An 8,773-nucleotide genomic window follows, 5' to 3' on the forward strand; every position below is an offset into this window, starting at 1 on the left:
CTTTATCTAAATATTACCCTCTGAGCAGGTGTATGGCTTAGAGATATTTTCTCCAATTCTTTTGTTTTTTTTTTTAATTTTTATTTATTTATGATGGTCACACAGAGAGAGAGAGAGGCAGAGACACAGGCAGAGGGAGAAGCAGGCTCCATGCAGGAAGCCCGACGTGGGACTCGATCCCGGGTCTACAGGATCACACCCCGGGCTGCAGGCAGCACTAAACCGCTGCGCCACAGGGGCTACCCTTATTTCTCCTTTCCAATCTGGATGCCCTTATTTTACTTTATTTTTTTTACAGTTCTGTATCACTTTTATTTGTTATTTGATTTTTAAAAATTCAATTAGTTACAGATGTGTTCTACACCCATTGCTCATCACATCATAGGCCCTCCTGAATGCCCATCACCCAATTTGGATGCCTATATATCTTTTTCTTGCTTAATTTCCCTGGCTAGACCCTCCAGTACAATGCTGAATAAAAATGGCAAGAACGGGACACCTGGGTGGCTCAGCGGTTGAGCGTCTGCCTTTGCTCAGGTTGTGATCCTGGGGTCCAGGGATCGAGTCCTACATTAGGCTCACTGAGAGGAGCCTGCTTCTCCCTCTGCCTATGTCTCTGCCTCTCTGTGTGTGTCTCTCATGAATTAATAAATAAAATCTTGGGGTGCCTGGGTGGCTCAGCAGTTGAGTGTCTGCCTTCAGCTCAGGGCATGATCCTGGGGTCAAGTCCCATATTGGGCTCCCTGCATGAAGCCTGCTTCTCCTTCTGCCTCTGTCTCTGCCTCTCTGTGTCTCTCATGAATAAATAAATAAAATATTTTAAAAAATAAATAAAATAAACTCTTAGAAAAAAAAAAAAAACTAATCCCAACATGGAGCTCAAACTTATGACCTCAGATCAAGAGTCACATATGCTCTACCAACTGAGCCAGCCCGGGCCCCCATATCTAGGTTTTTTAGAGTTTTAAGTAATGCTGAATTTTACTGAATCACTATTACCAATTTGAGAAAATTACAGCAGTTTTACAGTTTGTTTTTTCTATCAAGTTGATTGATTCTCAATATAATTTTTACAGTGGTATTTCTGCTTCTCTTCTTAGGATAAATATTGATGATAGTGGGTATCCTGTTGCTAAAATTATTGGTTGGGGCTTATAGTCCTTTTTTTAGTTTTGTTCTTACAAAAATTTTTTTTATCCCCAACCATATATGCCACTTAAAATAAGCTGATGAGAATGTTACCTACATAGTTTGGAGCCATTTGTATAAAAGAAATTAAGGCTTTGAATGTTTGGAAAAACTTGTTAGGGGCAGTACCTTGTGTTACTGTGTATATTTTCTGTAGCATTCTCTATTAATGGTCTATCTTTGCTTCAGTTGTGACATTTTACATTTTTGGTTAGCAGTAATTAGCTTAAACTTTGTTACGTAAAATGTTTTTTAATCTCTAAGTGTTTTTAGGAGGTTTTAGAACATGAGAAATACTTGGATTACCTTAAATAGTGGGTGAATGAATTGGCAGGATACACAGAGAAATAAGAAAGCAAAGACTCCATTTATAGAGCCAAAGTTTGTGGAAAGAAAGAACAGGAATCACCAAACACTAAGCCTTACAGAAACTTGAATATAGTGCAGGAACACAGAAGGTTGCTGAGACTTGTGCAGCTCCAGCATTTTGCTTACCTAACAGACACTACTGCTAGAGGAATTGAAAAGAAGGTAAGCCAAATGCTCAAACAAGGGTGATTTTGCCTCTCAGGGGACATTTGTTACTGTCTGAAAAATATTTGATTTTTAGAACTGAGGGTGGGATTGAAAGGTATACTGAGTTGGATTCTACAATAGTTTTTTTTTTTTAAGATTTTATTTATTTGTCTGACAGAAAATGAAAGTGCATAAGTAGGGGGAGTGACAGGCAGAGGGAGAGGGAGAAGCAGGCTCCCTGCTGAGCCGGAAGCCTGATATAGGGCTTGATTCCCAGGACCCTGAGATCATGAGCTAATCTGAAGGCAGACACTTAACCACCTGAGCCACCCAGGTACCCCGTTTTTTTTTTGTTTGTTTTTTTAAAGTTTTTATTTATTCATTCATGAGAGACCCAGAGAGGCGGAGGCAGAGGCAGAGGGAGAAGCAGGCTCCCTGCGGGATCACTCTGAGCCAAAGGCAGATGCTCAACCTCTGAGCCACCCAAGCATCCCTAGAGTTTACTTTAAAAAAGGAGAAGGGGGCCCCATCTGGCTCAGTCAGTAGAGCATCCAACTCTTGATTTCGGGTTCGACTCATGATCTAGGGGTCGTGAGTTCAAGCCCTATGCTGGGCATAGAGCTTACAAAAACAAAAGCCAGATATGGACAACTTCCTTAATTTTTAAAATTCTCTTCTTCTACCAGACTCTTATAAATTAGCATTCCAAGGTTTTGTCCTCTCATTACAAAAGACACTCACTAGATAATTTATCCAAAAACATCAATTTCTCCAATTATTGCCTATAAACTGTTAAGACACAATCAGATCCCCAAGAAAATCTCTATCCCTAGTGCTACTTGGGATACCCAACAGCCTACTAGACATCTCCATCCTGATTTCTTAAAGGTATCTTAAATTCAACCGTCATTCTACTATGCTCATCCTCCACAATTTATTATACCACCATCCACCCACATCAGGAAAACAAAGCCAAAAAAAAAAAGGGGGGGACAATTTATATAATGACAACAATGATGAAACAGAAGCATTTACATCACAAAAATATCCAAAACAGCCCAAATGCCCAAAAAAAGAAAAATAAAATGCCAACACAGATCTATGATCATCTAGGTGACTCAGTCAGTTAAGCGTCTGCCTTCAGCTCACGTCATGATCTCAGGGTCCTGGGATCAATCAAGCCTCTTGTTGGACTCCCCGCTTAGCAAGAAGTCTGCTTCTCCCTCACCCTCTGCTCCTCTCCCCTACCCTGATCATGCTCTCTCCCTCTCTCTCTCTCTCTAATAAATAAAATCTTTTTTAAAAAATAATTAGAAATAAAAAGTACAAACTGCATAAATATAATTTTCCAAGAAAGAAATAAATGAATGTGTCATATACAATTGTGCTAACACAGAGAAAACACACTGAAAGCATATACATTAAAACATTAACAGTGTTAAAGATGGAGATGAAAGAGTACACAAAGAATACTTTCACATTTTACTTAAGGGTTTAGGTAACGTTTGTATCTTTCACATCAAAAATGAACATACTTATCACCCGTGAGATAAAAAATAAATATTGTTTATGTAAAATGTTGGGAAAGCTTGAAAGTGAATCTGATTACATCTACAAAATAACTTGTACACAAATGTTCAAAGCAGCATTATTCGTAACAGTCAAAAAGTGGACACAATCTAAATGTCCATCAACTGATAAACGAATAAACAGAATGTGGTATACACATATAACAGATTGTATTTAGCCAAAAACTGGAATGAAGTACTCATACAAGCTACACAGAACATTATGCTAAGTAAAAGAAGCTAGTCACAAAAGATTATGTTGTATGATCCAATTTACATAAAATGTCCAGATCACATGTTATATGATTCAATTTATATGAAATGTCCAGAACAGACAAATCTATAAAAACAAATGACTTGCTGGTAGTAAAGGGCTAGGAAGGAATGGAAATGAATGACACACTAGTATAGGCGTGGGACTTCTTGGGGTGATAAAAATATTGAAATGAGAGACTGGAGGGGTACCTAGGTGGCTCAATCCCTTAAGTGTCTGCCTTCAGCTCAGGTCGCTGTATCAGGGTCCTGAGATCAAGCCCTTCATGGAGCAGGCATTGAGCTTCCTGCTCAGCAGGGAGTCGGCTTCCGCCCTCTCCCTCTGCTCCCCGCCCGCACTCTCTCTCTTTCTCAAAGAAATAAAATCTTTAAAGTTAGACAGTGGGGACACCGGTGGCTCAGAGGAGTGTCTGCCTTTGGCTCAGGGCGTGATCCTGGGGTCCTGGGATCAAGTCCCACATTGGGCTCCCTGTGAGGAGCCTGCTTCTCCCTCTGCCTATGTCTCTGCCTTCTCTCTGTGTCTCTCATGAATAAATAAATAAAGTATTTTTAAAAATAAATAAATAAAAGATTAAAAAGTAAAAAAATAAAATTAACGAATAGATAGATAGCACCTGGTTGGCTAGGAGAGTCAGGAGAGCATGCCACTCTTGAACTCCAAGCCCCATGCTGGGACCTAGAGCTTACTTAAACATAAAACAAAATAAAATAAAATGGAACTGTATCTGCATTATAAATAATACATCAGGAAGACTGTACTATCTGTAGAAAAAGAAGCTAAGTTATATTTGCCTTTCTCTTAACCATCACCAAAGACGATACAAAAGAAATATTCCCTAATATAAACTCTTTAAAAGAGCTCCTGGCACATCATAAGCACTTGTTAATAAATACACTAAAAATTAGTTATAAACATTAATATTACTGATACAATAGTATTTCTTATAGAAAGCATAAAAAAGAAAATATTTACCTTAGTTACCCCTGGTTTCCCTTAACTATTTGACAACTTCACTTCTATACTATCATTACCCCTTTCAGCTTCAGTAACTACATTCACTCTAAACTACTGAATTATTTACATTAAAGCAATAGTTCTCAAGGCGTGATATGGGGACCATGGGGATTCCAGAGATCCTCTGAGGGGGTACATTAAATCAAAATCACTGAGTAGGGGATCCCTGGGTGGCGCAGCGGTTTGGCACCTGCCTTTGGCCCAGGGCGCGATCCTGGAGACTCGGGATCGAATCCCACGTCGGGCTCCTGGTGCATGGAGCCTGCTTCTCCCCCTGCCTCTACCTCTCTCTCTCTCTCTCTGTGACTATCATAAATAAATAAATAAATAAATAAATAAATAAATAAATAAATAAATAAATAAAATAAAATAAAATAAAATAAACAAAATCACTGAGTAAAAGATTAAAGTGCAAAACAGACCAATGATTTTTAAACACAACATTGTATAAAAAGTATATAGAGCTGATTTCAGATTCCACGTTGCAATTAACCTTTAAGAAATTACCACTTGTTGAGTTTTGTTGTAGAATCAAAGAAAAATATCACAATTATCTGAAAAAATAATTAATGTACTCTTCCCAACATATTTGGTGTGAAGCTGAATTTTCTTCATACACTTCAACCAGAATAACATAAGACTGAGTGCAAAAATTGATAGAAAAATCTAGCCATTTTCCATTAGGCCAATGGTAAAGAGATGTCTCAGTCCCTCTGCGTTTTGTTTTACAGAAATGTAAAACAGTTGCCATTCTTTCGCTAAATTTTTGTTTTGGAAAATAATTGTTTTTCATAAAAAAATGTTATTTATACTAACCTGTAATTAGGTTATTAGCTGTGGTTAAATGAATTAAATATTTAAAATAACTTAGATTGCAAGAATTACCAATAGACGTAAGCCATATAAACAAAAGCTACTTGGAATCCTAGATAATTTAAGAGTGTAAAGAGATCCTAAGCCAAAAAGTCTGAGAGCCACTTCTTTAAAATAATATTTAATACTCCACTTTATTTCCTCTCTCCGAATCTCACATTTGCAGCCATAAATGTTTTTGAAGTAAGCTGAAGAAAGCAGAAGACATAAATACTGCTTTCTTCAGATGTACCATAATGCAATTAAGCATAACATACAGCTCCCTCAAAAAAAAAAGGATGGTCAAGCTAGCAGAATTATCCATCTGCCAAAAGGTACTACAGTAGTATGATACAGCTATAACATAGAACTTATACAGAAATAGAGACAAAGAACTTTCACTACATCAAGAAAAAGATGCACAGAAAAATCTGGGCTGCTGAAGGGTAACACAGTCCTTAAATGAATTACCTACAATAACAATTTTACTAGAGCTGATTTCAAACTCCCATCTTAAAAAACTTCTGATCACCTTCAATAAAGGTTAATCAAAGAACTCTACATGGAACCTAAATCTGCCCCCCCAAAATCATGAAAAAATATTTTAACTATTAAAAACAACAAAGGGGGATCCCTGGGTGGCGCAGCGGTTTGGCGCCTGCCTTTGGCCCAGGGCGCGATCCTGGAGACCTGGGATCGAATCCCACATCAGGCTCCCGGTGCATGGAGCCTGCTTCTCCCTCTGCCTGTGTCTCTGCCTCTCTCTCTTTCTCTCTGTATGACTATCATAAATAAAATAAAATAAAATAAAAAAAAACTTAAAAAAATAAAATAAAATAAAAACAACAAAGGGCAGCCCAGGTGGCTCAGCGACTTAGCGCTGCCTTCAGTCCAGGGCCTGATCCTGAAGACCTGGGATGGAGTCCCATATCAGACTCCCTGCGTGGAGTCTGCTTCTCCCTCTGTCTGTGTCTCTGTCCCTCCCTCTCTCTCTCTCTCTCTCTCTCTCCCTCTCTCTCTCTCTCTGTCTCTCATGAATAAATAAATAAATAATCTTAAAAAAAAAATCATTAGGATGCCTGAGTGGCTCAGGGCCTAATCCCCAGGTCCAGGGATGGAGCAGGGAGCCTGCTTCTCCCTCTGCGTTATGTCTCAGCCCCTCTCTCTGTGTCTCTCATGAATAAATAAATTTAAAAAATCTTAAAAAAAATTATTTTCAACCGTGCAATGCTAGTTACCATCATTATTACAATAAATATAATCAGCCCATGCTGTAATAAATTACCAAGCTATAAAAGGCATCCAGCAATGGGGGGTAATGTTATTTATTAATTAGGGCTCTTTTTCCTTCCTTTTGGAAGCATAATTTATTGATTTAAATGCGTAGCACAAAACTTTGTATAAATGAGTCTGATGTTAAAAAAAATCATTGTTCATTACAGAATTGTAATATGGACCAATGAGACAGGATAGCAAATCTTCCTAAGCCAGGATGATTACGGTGGACAGAAGCTTATAAGCCAAGGCAAGTTTTGTTCTAAGAAGGGTACTTCCGAAGTCACACATCTAACCAAAATTATATATATATATATATAATCTATACTGCATTCTGCCTAAAAAGGAGAAAGTTTTCTGATTTCCTTACATGCTCTAGGCCTGAATCTGCAGCTTCCAAATTAAGCGGTTTTTAAGCACTTTTCATCCTATTCGCATATCTAATTCCATAACGAGAAGTTTTAAGTTGTTCAAATTAAAAATCGTTCCATTGTCGTAGATGCCTTATGAAAAGCAGAAACTAAGGACCCAACAAAAAGAGAGACTGAAAGTACCAGAGTTCACTGCAACTAGGTTTTAAACTGAAATCCGTGTTACTTAGCTTTTTAAAATTAAAGGAGGAAAAGCAAAACCCACTCACATCTTACTATTCCACTAAGTGGCCCTCTTTCATTGGTTTTTGCGAAAGTTCATTATTCTCTGAAACATTATGTGATAATACTAGTTAAATACTGGGTGCTGCAATTACTTCCTGCTCAAAGAATCCCATTTCAACTACCTAAAAAGGTTCACAGTACTCCTCAAAGCACAACGATTTAACTCCTTCTGCGCCCTGCCCGCCCCCGGAAAATACAGTACCTGCGCCAGGGTTTCCAGGAACTCAAATTTAGAGGTGGGGGGGATGGGGAGATGAGAGGTGGGGGATGGGAAGACTTCTCTAATTTCTGGACTCGCTATCCCATTCCGCCTGAATTAAAAAAAAAAAAAAGCCCCCCCTCACCTTGTAAATAATCTTATGAACGAACAGTGACCAAAATAAAGGACCCAATCCCTTCTGCCCGCATCTATCCCTATAAACTTCACTATGGCCTTCAATGCACCCATTTCTACTCCAGATCAGCCCTACCTGTGCCCCGACCTTCAAGTCCAACCTGAATTACTCGTTGACCTTGGACCCGGGCCACTGCTCCCCTCCAAGAGCCCCACATAGCACCCCGCAGACTGCAGAGGCCTCAAGGTTCAGGCCGGGTCAGCGGCCGGCGGCGAAGGCGGAGGAGCAAGCCGCAGGGACCGCAACTCTGCGACGGCTGGCGGGGCTGGCTCGCGGAAAGCGCGGGGAGGGAACGCCGCCGAGGGCGGGGACAAGGCCCGGGGCTACCTGCCGGCCAGCGCCGACACCGCCCCAGCAGCTGCAATGGCTGCACGCCTCACCTCGGGGTTCCGGATGCCCCGTCGGCCGCCTTGGGAGCCCTGGCCTGACCCGCGGTCCTCCGTCATGGCCCCTCAGTACCTCTGCCTACCTACCCAGCAGCGGCAGGTGATGAGGCGACCGGCAGCCGAGACGCCAGGATGATTGCCCACCTCCAGCGACAGGGTCTTTGAGCCGCCCACTCCCTCCCAGGAGCTCCAGGAGCCCGGACCAGAGGAGTAGGAAGAAGCGCACGATGCAAAACGACACAGGAGGTGGGACAGGAAGGGGGGGAGGGAGTCATCCAGCTCTCCCGAGTGAGGACGCAGGCGGCGCGACACTGGGCGGGGGGGCGGTTGGGAAGACAGCCTTACCTTCCTCACCCCGGCCGAGGGTCCAACGCGAGCCAGCCGACCGCCTCACATCCGGGTATCAGGAGACAGCTGCTTCTGCCGCGACCGCCGCCTCTCCCGCGGTGCAAATACGCCAAACTTCCGGCGACGACGGCGACGCCTCGCCCGTCAGATGGGAGTTACCTGTGGCCGTCTTGGTCGCGCTTGCGCAGCGCTCCTCTTCAGCGGTCACAGGCTCAGCTGACGTGCCCAGAAGAGGAAGATGGCCGCCACGCTCGCTGCGTGTCACGCAGTTTTTCACCCAGGCGGGGACTGCCGGGCGTCG

General features: G+C 41.7%; 1 protein-coding gene across 10 annotated transcripts in view; it reads right to left on the reverse strand.

The window, feature by feature from the left end:
- ESCO1 (establishment of sister chromatid cohesion N-acetyltransferase 1) overlaps window positions 1–8,773 on the reverse strand; it is a 66,113-nt gene extending 57,340 nt beyond the window's left edge. For 8 of the 10 annotated variants that reach the window (XM_041755091.1, XM_041755157.1, XM_041754774.1 and 5 more), the window contains exon 1: window positions 8,470–8,771. The gene's annotated coding sequence lies outside the window, so the exon portion shown is untranslated. Of the gene's footprint in view, window positions 1–8,211; window positions 8,351–8,469 lie in introns of those variants that run through there. The other 2 variants (XR_005987813.1, XM_041754820.1) reach the window with 2 other exon arrangements.

The sequence above is a fragment of the Vulpes lagopus genome, chromosome 1 (genome assembly GCF_018345385.1).
Source record: "Vulpes lagopus strain Blue_001 chromosome 1, ASM1834538v1, whole genome shotgun sequence".
NCBI lineage: Eukaryota > Metazoa > Chordata > Mammalia > Carnivora > Canidae > Vulpes > Vulpes lagopus.